Here is a 14,385-nt window from a genome sequence, read left to right as displayed (position 1 = left end):
GATATAAAAAGATTTTGTATGTTTGTCTTGTTAGAAGGACACAGAGAGATATACAAGACCAGAAGGTCTAGGTACATCAAGAAGGTGTACAGAAGTAATTTATCAAGGAAATATGTATGCTTGCTTGTTAGTTTCAAGTTTGTTATAAAAGGTTTGCATTTATAGTCATAAAGAGACATCAATGAATATTACTTAAATATGTTATTGCAATATGTTTACATTGATTGTCATCAAAGGGTTGAGTTCTATCTTGAAGACACTGGCATAGGAAAAGACTTTATGAACAGAACCTCAGTAGCATGGGAACTACATGGAATCAACAACTAGGATCTCATCTTATTAAAAAGCTTCTGCACTGCAAGAGAAACCACCAACAGAGCTAAAAGACAATGCACAATGTGAGAAAAAAATATTTTAGCAGCTATATCTTAGATAAAGGACTACTATCTAGAATATATAAAGAACTGAAAAAAATCAGACCCTCCAAATTCAAAGACCCAATTCAAAAATGGGTGCCTCACAGCCCATGGTCCTGAGTTTGATCCCCAATACCAAAAAAAAAAAAAAAAAAAGTTTACCATTCATAGTCATTAGGGGCTGGAGATTTAGTTCAGTGGTTCTACCGCCTGCCTCACAAGTGGAAGGACCCAAGTTCAATCCCTGGTACCAAAAAAACAAAAACAAACAAAACAAAACAAACAAACAAAAAATGGGCATCTGACATGAACAGACATTTCTCAGACAAAGAAGTAAAAGCAGCAAATAAATATATGAAAAAATGTTCAGCATCACTCATCATTTGAGAGATGCAGATGAAAACAACACTGAGATTCCACTTCACCCCACAAAGAATGGCTGCTATCAAGAAACCAACCAATAACAAATGCTGGCAGGGCTGTGGGGAAAGAGGAACCCTGCTCCATTGTTGGTGGGAGTGCAGACTGGTGCAACCACTGTGGAAATCAGTATGGAGATTCCTCAAAGAACTAGGACTAGAGGTCCCATTTGACCTAGATATTCCCCTGCTGGGGATCTTCCCAAAAGAATTAAAAGAATCATACCACAGTGATATATGTGCACCCATGTTCATAGCAGCACAGTTTGTAATAGCTAAAGCTTGGAAACAGCCCAAGTTCCCATCAACTGGAAACTGGATAAAGAAGATGTGGTTTTTTTATAAAATGGAGTACTACTCAGCCATAAAGAATGAGAAACTAGAGTCATTTATAGCTAAATGGATCCATATTGAGGCCATACTCTTAAGTGAAATAAATAGGACACATGTGTAAATACCAAATAGTTTCTCTAGTGTGAGAAACTGAAAGTGTAAACAAGGGTTAAAATGATTAAAATGAATATTGATAATTTGAAATAGGAAGAAAAGATCCAAAGACGAAGGAGTGAAGGGAGGGGAAGGGGAAAGGAAAAGAGGGAAAGGAAAAATTATGAGAAAAGAAAAAAATGGAAACAAAGTCTTTGTAAATAGGAAAGGGAGGATGGGGTGAAGGGTGCACAGGTAATGGGGAAAAAATAAGAACTAAGATACATCATGTACAGGTACAAGCACCCAATGATAAATGTAAACGTATTGTATACCTAAAATGTACCAATAAAAGAATTTAAGAAAAAAAAGAAAGGGTTGAGTTCTAAATATGTTATTATGATATGTTTACACTGGTCATCTTCAAAAGATTAAAATTTTTGTGAGAAAAACAACAAGGTTTTATTGAAAAGATGCTTTTGGTACCAAACTAAATTAGAGGGCATAAGGTTTCATACATATAATTGTGATAATTATTATTGTTAATTTTTTGTGTACTAAATGAATTCATGCTTTCTGACTGTACAGGTTTTCTAATATATTGTTTGTGGTAATAACCTCCTTTTAATTCAGGTATTTGCCTTTCTCTTACAATGCAGGTATTTATGATAACAGGTACATTTACAGGCTGATGTATTTTCTTTAGGTGCCATCCTATCAAAGGATAACAATTTAGATGAGAAATTTTTGTGTTTTGGAAGGAGGAAGAGTGTATTTAATGATGGCTATTTTATACTAAGATGGACATTTAATTGTGTTGCAAAGATAATGTCATCATGATTGCCATGCTAAAATGTTATGTGTGGCTCTTGATTTGAAGCTTTTTTTCTGTTAACATTTTACAGGAAGTCAACTACTAGAACAACCATGATTGACAAAAAGTAACTGTCTTGTAACTATATTTTATATTTCAAAGTGCTTGATATCCAGGTAAAATGATAATAATTAAGTTCACTACTCCCATTGCAATGCTAATGTTATTGATCTTCTCTTCTGGGTGTTCAACAACTCAAGTTTAGAGACCAGGACTAGAAAGGTAACTGGGCTAAGATGACAGCCAATATTTTGGCTCTGGCCCTTCAAGGTCTACAAACAACCCAGGACATGAGGGAACCTTTGCTACAAGATCCTACAACTTTGGTAAGTCACCCAACCTCCTGAGCAGGGAGATTGTTGGATATCAAAAAGATAAGAATCAAGAGTGTGCAAAAGGAGTGTCACTTGTAGGGCAAAATCTCCCACAGTTTCACAGCAAGCAACATGGTCAAGCAAGGACATGACACAGCCTGATGGCTGATGCTGACAGGAGCTGAGCTCTGTACAGGGTTCAAGTCATGCCTGTGGAGACTTAATTGATCCTGATGGACAGGAAGAGGTTAGTTCTTATTAATATCAGTCTCGCCTTAACTTGGTCTTAAACACCCAGTAGAAAAGCATAACCCAAAGATATATGAAGTCAAGACCATAGTAATAAAGCTAGATATAAGTAGGGGTTCCAATTGCTGACCCCTCCCAGCAGTTTCTAACTACACTGCTGACTCACCCCTATTATGGGTCAATAGAAAAAACTATGGTAAAATTTACAGACCTCAACAAGAGTTTTAAAATTTTTTAGCTAAAATTGTTTTTCAAAATCATTAAATTTTCAATCTTTATAACTAAAATTAAAAGAAAAAGTAAGACAAAATATCAGACTTATAGATAACTTCCATTAATAAAAGGGTCTAAGAGCCAGCAGGTTACAATCACTATTTTAGTCGTTTAAAAACAGTTTCTAAACATGGCTCTTTCCTCAACCTGCTTTTTTATTTTAGTACTTATACTTTGATTATAACGCTCCAATTTCTCAAAAAATTTTGTTTAAGGGCTAGGGATTTAGCTCAGTGCTTCTGCTGCCTGCCTCACAAGCGGAAGGTCCCGAGTTCGATTCCCAGCACCAAAAAAAATTGATTTTTGCTTGTTCTTGCCTATTGGCTGCCAAACTCCAAGTGATCATATAGATAAAATCAACACCAAATATGCTAGATTTTTTTTTTAGCAAAATCCACCAGATTGATTTTATAAAGAGAGTTTATAATTGCCAAATAATAACATGATTTTTATTTAAGCCCTATTAAATTAGCTCCCTGAAGAGAGCCCCTAACTGCAATCTTCCCTACATTGACCCTTCTCAGCTTGAAGCAGTTGGATTAAAACTACGCCCTTTTCTCCCCAACTGCAGTTGGAGATGCTCTTTATAAAGGAAGTTATTATAGACAGCTAAGTCAGTTAAACACATTATGAGTCCTTGTGACACAGTCCATTAGATAACTCATGGCCCCAACACATTGTTGGATGTACTCACCTTTCCCTAAAAACACAATTACATAAACTAAAAAGGGGGACACAGCTACCTCCACAAGCTCAATTAGATCTTGTTACTTTCATTTTCAAATTTTTTTTTTAGTTCTTTCATGGGTGCATTTTAGGTATACAATCCATTTACATTTATCATTGGGTGTTTGTACCTGTACATAATATATCTTGGTTCTTATTTTTTTCCCCATTACCTGTGCACCCTTCACCCCTTCCACCCTTCCCTATTTACACAGATTTCATTTCCATTTTTTTCTTTTCTCATAGTTTTTCCTTTCCCTCTTTTCCTCTCATTTTCAAATTTTTAAGATCCACTTATGAAAGGTAAATATACTTCATTGAAACTCCACTGATGCAAAGAAAAATCTACAGACGTACCCTAGACACTAGTGTTGTCAAAGTATGCCCTAACTAAAAGGTAAATGGCTCAATACAATTAAAAACACAAGGGTCAGGGCATGCTCATTTTTCAAAAGAAAATAAAAAGATGCTATGGCTGAAGGACCCTAGTTAGCAAGACAGACTCCATATTGCTGCTGAATAACCCACCTGCCTGCCCTTTAGATGAACTCAAAAGGAGGAAGCTTGGAAACCTCCTCCCCTTAGAGAGTCTCTTAGAAACAACAATTAATCAACTATTGTTTTACAAATGTTCTAACAGCAGGACGTTCTGCTTCTGTACCTTTCACTTGCTTTACTAGTTCTATCCCATAGGGGGGCCTAGAAACTGCTGGCCTCAAAGGTGTATAAAATATGTTAATCCCCACCACCACCAGTCCAGGTTCGAGTCCAATGCTTGGCTCGGTCCAGGCAGTAATCAACTCCTGTGTGGATTTAATATCGGTCTCTGGTTGGTTCTTTCTCACTGGGTACAACAATGGTCATCATCCCAGAATGTACCATCATGGACCAAGATGATAGATTGTTTGTGCTACCATGCTTCTTTAAGAGCTGCCTTCCCCCACACCTCAGTTCTCTTGGCCTCAAAATCCACAGTTTCCCTAGAATCTGCCCCATGGAGGCTGGTGTGGGGTGGGGGTGGAGGTTAGGGGCAGGAGGGTCCTAATTGGTGGAACCCTTATTACCCTTAGCCTCTGAGAATGCTTTCCCAGCAGGGAGCTGGAAAATTTTCTGAACCTTGTCCCCAGAGAGACTAGATTGCCTTTGTTTTGAAGTTTGTGGTCTCAGAATTGATCATTTCCCATCCCTCTCTGGACCTGGCCTCCCTTCCTTCCATCACCACCCCCCAAGAGCCATTTAGAAGCCACTTTTGACTAATTAGGAATTCAGGCTACTTGGGATAAAGAAGCAAGGACCAGGACTTCCCATGTCTGGTCAGGCCGAAGTCCCCACTCCTAGTCTGAATGTTCTCCAGAGGCCTCTGGGTAGACGCTAGCCCTATCTAGGGGGGAAGGGGGTATTGCTGCAAGAAGGACCCCATGCTCGAGGTAGGATGGCCCTTGCAGTTTAACATCACCCTAGTCCCTTCCCTTCCCCTCCCCTGCCCAGGCTCCCACGACCATGACTGAGGGACCAACTGGGCCCAAGACAGGTGCCCCAGAGCTGTTTATGGCCTCAGCTGCCTTGCTTCCTGCAAGAAGATCATCTTGCCCATGGGCCCAGAGGCCTCAGCCCAAAAGCGAAGGGGAGCTACAGGGAACAGCTGTGGGAGCCTTGGGGTCTTCCCTACCTCAGGCAGGAAGGGCAGGAAGGAGAGCCTGGCGCATGCGGTGGGGGTGAGGCTGGCTGGGGCCTGTCCTGCCCGGCCAGGCAGAGTCATGCCCCACCCCCGCCCACCCTGGGCAGCTGGGCTGCCAAGCTCAGAGTGGCCTAGCCAGGAGCCCTTCAGGCCTCCCTCTCTCCTCTGCTCCACCCTCAGCCTGTCTCATCCCTGGGGGTCCCAGCACAGCACTGGCCACCCTGGGCTCTCTGCTGTACATATTCGAGACTAGTTTTTATTCCTTGTGAAAATGATATACTATTTTTTTAAGCGTGTCTGTATTTATGTGTGAGGAGCTGCTGGCTTGCTGTGCGCGTGCATGTGGAGAGCTGGTGCCCGGAGATTGGCAGCCTGATGCTCCCTCCCCTGCCCTGGCCCAGGATGCTGGCCTGGGGTCCTGGTTCCTGAGGGGCGCCTGTCCCTCCCCTGACCCACCCCCTACACTTGTTCCAGCTCTGAAATAGTCTGTGTGAAGGTGAAAGTGCAGTTCAGTAATAAACTGTGTTGATTTGGTGAAAAAAAAAAAAAAAAAAAGCAGCAAGCAAGACAATGTGACACCCTTGCTGAAAGCCATGCAAAGGCTGCATCTGAGTGACTCCCCTCACCTACTACAGTCCCGGCACCTGCAAAGATCCCCAGCCTGATGCAGCTGCTGTTTTCAAACAGAGAAGGGGGAGATGCATAGGACAGTAGTATTGATTATGACCAAAGCAGGCTGTGAAGAGCTAATCCCACAATTGGCTTTTTTATAGAAGTGAGTCTGGCTGAAGCCTATGTGCCAAGGTCAGAGTAACTCGCACTCAAATTCCCAAATATAAATTACTACAATTGAACCAAAAAGGTTGAAACTCTAAATAATCCAATAATAGGGTATGAAATTGAAGCAGTAATAATAATTTTTTTAAAAGCTACCAACTAAGAAAAGCCCTGGTCTGGGAAGGTTCACTGCTGAATGCTACAAAAACTTCAAGGAAGTTCTAACATTAATACTCCTCAGGCTCTTTCATGAAATTGAAATGGGGGAAGCACTCTCAAGTTAATTCTTGAAAGCTATCATTACCCCAATTTCAAAACCAGACAAGAATCCAACCAAAAATGATATATATAGACCGATCTCATTAATGAATCTGGGTACAAAAATCCTCAACAAGATACTGGCAAACGGAAAGAAATGAACCATCAAAAAATTCATACATCATGGCCAACTACGTGTCATACCAGGGGTACAAGGAAGGTTCAACATACAGAAATCAATAATGTGATACATCACATAAGCAGAAGCAAGGAAAACATCATGTGATTATTTCAATAGATGCAAAAAAGCCTTTATGAAATCCAACATTCTTTCATGAAAAAAAAACACTGAAGAAAATTAGCATAGAAAGACCTTATCTCAATCTGATAAAAGCCATTTATGACAAGCCAAACCTACTGCCAACATCATATAAAACGGGAAAAAACTGAAAGCTTTCCCTCTAAAATTAGGAACAAGCAAGGATGTCCACTATGACCACTCTTGTTTAACACACTCCTCAAAATATTAGCCAGAGCAAGCAGACATGAGAAAGAAATAAAAATGAAACAGATGAGAAAAGAAGTCAAATTATCATTATTTGCAGGTGACATGGTCCTCTACCTAGAAGACCCAAATAAATCTGTAACAGACCTCTAGAATTAATTATCAAATTCAATAGTGTAGCAGTACATAAAATCAACACACAAAAATTTATATTGTTTCTGTACACTAATTATGAAACTATTGAGAAAGAAACCAGGAAACAATACCATATCACGAGGAAAAATTAAATATTTAGGGATTAACCTGCCTAAGGAAGTGAAAGGACTCCACAGTGGAAACCACAGCCTGTTACATCAAGAAGAACATAAGAAAGTGGAAAGTTATTGGATAAGCAGGTATTCCTCTTCTAGGTATCTTCCCAAAAGAGTGAAAGACATCATAATACAAGGATGCATGCATATTCATGTTTTTAGTAGTGTAATTCATAATAGCTAAACCTTGGATGTAGCCTTTACGTACATCAATAGATGGATGGATACAGACAAAAGAGTATTTACACACTGTGGACTATTATGCTACCATAAAGAGGGATAAACTTGAATCATTTGTTGGAAAATGGATGCAGCTTGAGACTATAACATTACATGAAATGAATCAGATGCACAACCTTAAATATCATGTGGTTTATCTTATATGAGAAGTTCAAAGTATAAATAAAGAGCCAAATAAAAGATAGATGATAGGAAGTAGACAGATCTTTCTGAAAGGGGAATGGGATAGAAATGGAGAGAAAGTGGGAAGGGAAAGTGGATTAAAAAAGGAATTAAGATGTGTTATGTACCAACTCCACACAAGGAATGTAAACATTATGCACTGCGAACACATACAAAAATAAAAATGAAGGGGATCGAGAGATTATGGAGGGGAGAGGGAGGGAAAGAAAGGGGTTGCAAAAAGAAATTAAGATGTCTTATTACATGTACCAACTCCCCACAATGAGTATAAACATTATGTACTATAAACGTGCTAATTAATAAATTAATTAAATTCAAGGCTTTCTGATATTTTTCCAGCAATATGAGAGGTGGAGCTACATGCAGGGTTTCACTGACCTGCAGAAAATCAGTGGGCAATTTCCACCTTGGGAAGCATTTAACTTTTTCCTAATTTTTCTGAAGCCAAATGTCTTAAAACCTCAGAATTCATTGCCTTGTGAATGTATCCTTTTAGTCAACATGATGGAACTCATACTTTATTAACACATTTTAGTCCTATTTTCTTTACCAAATTCTGATCTAAGGACACATTTTCATCAGCCTCCCTACCTAAACACACACACATGTACATTCACACACATGTACAACACACAATGCTCAAGGTGAATTCATAAATCTGTCTCATTTCAGTTAGGATGATTCTCAAACCACTTCTTTCATAATTCCTAGCTTTCCCTTTGGCTACCTGAGAAGTTTCCAGCTCACTACTATTTTCTCATAAATACATGTCTCCACTGTAATTATTATCTATTATGTATGCTGTCTCTTTACATTAACCAATATTAAAATTCTCAGTATTTTGGTATTGCCTGTCTTGCTCTTGTTCTGTTCTAAATAATGTTGTGACCATTCTCCTGCTAGCTAAAGCTGTCAAACTCTATTCAGTTTGGCCTTCTAATTATGTCCTACAAGTAGAGCTGCTTTATCACAGAGTATAAATTTTAAAAGGTTTATTCCATATGACTAGATTAGCAAGCTGGTAGATTGCACTAGTTTTCACTCCTAACTGCCACGTTTGATAATGTTTCCATTTTTGTGTGTTTTTGAGCCACGCTAGATATATTGGCTTATTAAAATCTTATTGCACTTAATAACTAAAAATAATATGTAATTTTTAATATAACTCGTTCATGTATAAGTAAAAGAAAATCATGAGGATCAGTTATGAGGGGAAAAGGTAAAACAGGAATCAATTAATGCAATACTTAGAATTAGCATACCTTTTAAGATTTATGAGTTTTTAAAATTCACAGTCCAGAGCTTAATTTCTCTCATAAGCACTATTTCCCCTCAAATCTGGTCTTTTAATCTGTAGAAACACGTTATAATTTTCCAAATTTGACAGGAATAATAACACTTTACATTTCTGCACTTACTGTTCTTATTCAGACGGTGCGGACAACAGCGAGGCCCAGTTCAGTGGCTTCCCACCCTGACCTACAAGAAAGTGGCACATACAAGGTCAAGAGGAGAAAGAAGACGCAGTGCTTCTCTTTCCTCTACCTCCTGGGAAATTCCCACATTAACACTGGCTCAGCTTAATGAATGGATTCTTTCAGAAGCAGAGTCGTCACAGTCTGATCTAAGTTAGCAAGCTTTCAGTTTGTGTAGACAAAGAAAACAAAATGTTAGGCTGGCTTCTCAGCCCGAGGCCTCTTGGTGAAGGAAGCCCTCAATAGTGAATCCTTTCAGCTACACTGAACATGAATTAACCTACTGGAAAGCACACATTCTGCATGAACATGGGCACATCCGGATGGTTATTTACCTTCGCTCGAGGGCAGGTAACCTGATGCCACCCGACCTGCAGTCTGTAACAGGCAGAGCAGAAGAATGTGAATGTGGATATTATACATGCACAGCATCTTTCAAGCGAGATGTTCCCCCAAGACTTTGGGAGTCAATCGCCAAAACTGCTAGGAAGCTGTGAAACTCTAGCTGTCCATCAGGAAAATGCAGGAGAGCCTGGACAACAAAGGTTCTCTACCCTCCGCAGCTGGAGAGGAAATATCATGAAGCAGGGCTCACAAGTAATCACTTGTACTTGATTTGGGAGTTAATAAGTTAATACTTTAATAAAGTTGAAATTAGTTTTTTTATTATAATTCACAACCATAAATTACATGTTGAGAACTGCACTTACACTACTGAGATGTTATTTAAAATATTAATAACATCAGTAAATGAGATATAAACATGAGATTTTGCTTGACAGAATTTGGTTTTTTTCATTAGATAAAAGACTAGGTAAAATACCTACAAATACACACTCTTTGGCAAAGTAGCTTAAATTTGGCCAAGGTAATAAAATTTCAGGTCTTTCTCTGGTAAAAAAAAATTTTAAATGCCTTTTTATGCAGGAACATTTACCTTATCAAAATTTTATGCAGGAACATTTACCTTATCAAATCAAGGATGAAAGAGAATCTGGGATATGCTTCATCCGCAGTCATGCATTCCTTTAACAAACACTTGAGCACTATCTTTCATCAGGTAGCATGAAATGTATCAACAGGGGAAGCAAAATTAATATTTATTTGAATAGGATTAACATGTACATATCTAATTATAATGAAATGGTAAAAATGGACATGGGGTTGCTACAGGGAATCTCAATAGGGATGTGGGAAAGACTCAACCAGGGAACTCAACAGAGTTGATGACTCTCTCCTTTCAAATCAAGCACCTGGTAGTGGAAGTAAAGCATGTTATTTCAAGCATATTTTCAAGAAATTCAAATAAAAATTGATATTTTCTACTCAGTTCTCCAAATTATTAATATATTTTCCCCAGATTTAAAGGAGTATGAAGTAGCCCTATACCTTTACTAGGAAAAGTTTTCTCCCCTGAAAGCAGACAATAGAGAGGCACAAAATGGAACATTTTTCATTCACCCAAAAGCTGTTTATTAGAGACAAGTTATGTGCTTGCACTCCCTGTGGGCACTGATGCCATATGTACCAGTAAGACTAAGAGTAGTAATAACACAGGACATTTATAAAGGCACTCCCAAGTGCCTGGAAGAGCATATGTGCTAGCTATAATGTGTTAGGAAAGAATCTCGCAAAGGTAAACTATATGATTCAAAATAAAGTGAAATAAATAGTCCATTTGGAACTTGAGAAGGCTTTCGAGCAAAGGACATGTGATGCAGGTCTTGAAGGTCTGAAAATGAGGGGAGGCCATTCAAGGAGAGGCAGCAGCATAAAAAAGGAAGGAGAGAGCCAGCACTGGCTTTCCTACGGGCTCTGCGTTCTGTTTTCAGTTTATACTTGCAGATCCACAAATGGTGATTCAGTGCTTTTGTGCTTCAGGCACGATTCTCTGTAACCCTCAAGGTACAGTCACCCAGTGCTTTCCATTTGTCAAAGTTTTGGCTACTTAGACATTTATTGAGAAACCATCATACTTTAAGTGCAGTCACTGACATACAGGACCCCTCAGGAACACGTATTTACGGTGGTGTGTGAAGACCCTCACAAGGTCATATCCGAGCCGGGTGTGAGTAGTAAAGTGCAGTTGATAGGAGTCATTCCTTCATAAAGCAGTCAGATAATCCTTGAGTCTAAATGAAGAAATATCCAGATCTGCCCGAGTCATTAAGGACAGTAAAGTATATTCTGCTTTTGGCTGTAGCTTATGCATTTCCAAAACACATGGATTAGCACTAATGGGGTTTTCATGCAATGGAAACTTCATGATTAGAATTTTATAATTGATGATGATGACTAAGGCAAAGAAGAAGTAATAAGGAGAAAGAGTAGGAAGATACAGAGAAGGAAAAGGAGGAGAAGAAAAATACAAATTCATATTTTATATGGAGAATTTAGGTTTGGATAATACTATGACTTGAAATTACCATTTATTTTTTCAGACTTCCCCAATAAGATGGCAGCAAAGAGACTTGACTGTCAAATTGCTTCCAAAATTAAGCTGCAGCATAACATATCTCCGTGGAAATCAAAGAAATGAAAGACCTAATTTTCTATGACATTAAAGGTCATTTCATCCAACTTTCTCATTTTACAAATAAAGAAAATGGGGCTGAGAGAGTTTAAGTGTCAGGTATCAAATTCCACAGTGGATTTGTAGCAAAATTGTATTAAAAATAATAATGGGATTCTATGGAGATATGGTATTAAAGTGTGGTCAGAAATGAACTTTGGGAATGGGAAAATTTCAAGCACATCTGCTTCCATGCTTTAATACTACTTACACATACCACAGTGCCTTTGAAATGTTAAATGTCATATATTTGCATGATGCTCTTTTCTTTTTTCTATTTGTTGTCCAAAGAAATTTAGAATGCAGTTCTCATTTATATCTTGTAATATTTTTTCTATCTTTGATACATGAATCTCAATCACTATAAAATCCACCTGTTTAACAAATGGGATTGTACAAATCATTGAATCTTTTAAACAATAGGTTAGCTGAGACAGAAATACTCGAATCATTTATTATTTTTGTAAATGTGGCAATAGAGTAATATTTTAGTGTTAGGGTATTTGTAGAACATTTCACTCATAAGTTGTCGAGACTGAAGTTAAAATCCTGAAGACTTTCCCACACAATCTAAATCAACTTTCTCTTTTAAGTTACATGAGAATATATAGAGGTCATGTTCACAAAGGAAAAGTCAGCAGAACTCTGCTAATGACTTTAATTTCACTTTGAAATAAATCAATACTGTACCAAGACTTTTACATACCTTGTTTTGTTTTTTCTCATATTGAGTATGCAGGGTTTTTAAATTTAAATATGTGGAAACAGGTTCCGAACCAGGTGTGCTGGTGCATGCTATCCCCATAACTCCAGCACTGCGGGAGACCAAGACGCTGCCTTGCAGCGTGAGCCCAGCCTGAACAACTCAGCAACTTAGCGACTTTGTCTCAAAATAAAAAGCAAAAAAAGGGTTGAGTTTGTAGCTCAGTGTGAAGACTCTTGAGTTCAATCTCGAGTACCACAAGAAAATTCTTTTTGTCTTTAAAAATAAATGTCTTTACCTTGGCTTGTGTGGTCTGCATGGTTCTAAATAAATCTGGCCACCACCTGTGTTTCCCACCTCTCTCATGCCCGTTTTCATCTTTCCTATTTTTCCGTTGTCCTGGCTTTAAAGACACAAACTCTGCCCCGATTCCTGTTACCTCTGCTCTTCTCCACCCTTGACTCCTTGTGCAGCTGAATTCCCACTCAGGTACGAGTTTCATGGTGCCTCTTCTAAGAGCCTTCTCGGATCTACCTTCTGAAGCTGGCTGGACACGCTTTTAACATCTCAGCAACCTGTGCTTATGCGGACACATTAGTTATGAGTCGGACAAGAAATGTGTGGCATACCTTTCTCCTGTGCTGGTGGATTGGAGGCTATCACATCCCTTTCCTCTCACCTGCCTTCATTCCCTTGGGGTCCCATTACCACCACCAAGGATGGACTGGGATACCCTGCCTCAGTGTCCTTCCGGGTTACTCAGCAGCTGCTCTCTGGCCCTTTGGACAGGAGATGCAACTCAGCTGTTACCATGGTGCTGCCCACCTCATCTGCCAGTCCAGTCACTGCTGCCTCTTTGAAGAAGTGACAGAGAAACCATGTCTAACATGGCAAAGACCAAGGAAAGATCCAGGCCCATTACTAACATCTCCAGTCTCCTCAAGCCACAGTAAGCAGGGATTAATGCAGCCTGCTAGGCCTCTTGGAGATTCCCTGATCTCAGCCCTGCCAGTTTTCATGGAGATACCACAGCTGTCAAGTAGCTCAGATCTCATGATGCCCCCTGACTGCCACCTTGAAGCCTCGGCTCTCCTAAAGGCCCTGTACCCACTTCAGGAGGTGTCTCCCCTGACTTCAGGGGCCTTGAATCTAAATTGAGCAGTAGAATTACAGTTGGATTCATCAGTAGGCTTGGATAGGAAGGCTTGAGTTCAAACTAATTTAGACTAATTGCCAGGCTCAAATTTGGACTCATTACAGACCTACACCTGTTGTACACCCAGCATTGTCCTCACACTTCTAGGGTTGGTCCAAGAGGGCTTTCTCTGGTCACTGACTCCCATCTGTGCTGCAGTACAGGTTCTACTCAAATAAGAACCCTTATCCTAAGTAGTGTGGGCAGATCATGTGCACTGGAAGAAAGAGCCGCACCAGTCTGCACTCCCACCGTTTGTGACAGCAAAAGCCTGGAAACAGCCAAGTGGCCATAGACTGGAGACTGGGTAAAGAAGATGTGGGTTTTTATAAAATGGAGTACTATCCAGCCATAAAGAACGAGAAACCAGAGACATCTATAGCTAAATGGATACACATTGAGGCGATACTCTTAAGTGAAATAAATAGGACACATGTGTAAATATCGAATAGTTTCTCTAGTGTGAGAAACTGAAAGTGTAAATAAGGATTAAAATGATTAAAACAAATAATTGATCATTTGGAATAGGAAGAAAAGGTCCAAAGGGGTAAGGGAAGTGGGAGGGGAAGGGGAAAGGAAAGAAGGGAAAGGAAAAATTATGAGAAAAGGAAAAAATGGAAACAAAGTCTTTATAAATAGGGAAGGGAGGGCTAGGAATGGGGAAAAAATAAGAACCAAGATACATCATGTACAGGTACAAGGGCCCAATGATAAATGTAAACATATTGTATACCTAAATGTACCAATAAAGGAATTTAAGAAAAAAAGATCTGTATCGTAGAAAGAGAAAG

The 14,385-nt window shown here is 39.2% G+C and overlaps 1 long non-coding RNA gene across 1 annotated transcript in view; it reads right to left on the bottom strand.

The window, feature by feature from the left end:
- The window catches only part of LOC147830268 (uncharacterized), a 208,489-nt gene extending 199,289 nt beyond the window's left edge, over positions 1-9,200 (bottom strand). The window contains exon 1 of the long non-coding RNA XR_015441641.1: positions 9,068-9,200. This is a non-coding gene — a long non-coding RNA (uncharacterized LOC147830268). The remainder of the gene's footprint in view (positions 1-9,067) is intronic.
- Between the last annotated feature and the right edge of the window lie 5,185 nt (positions 9,201-14,385).

The sequence above is a fragment of the Heterocephalus glaber genome, unplaced genomic scaffold (assembly GCF_053883595.1).
Source record: "Heterocephalus glaber isolate CG9 unplaced genomic scaffold, H.glaber_assembly_v1.0 deba00000281, whole genome shotgun sequence".
Classification (NCBI taxonomy): domain Eukaryota; kingdom Metazoa; phylum Chordata; class Mammalia; order Rodentia; family Bathyergidae; genus Heterocephalus; species Heterocephalus glaber.
Note: the sequence above shows the minus strand (reverse complement) of the source record. Positions and strands in the feature narration are given on the sequence as shown.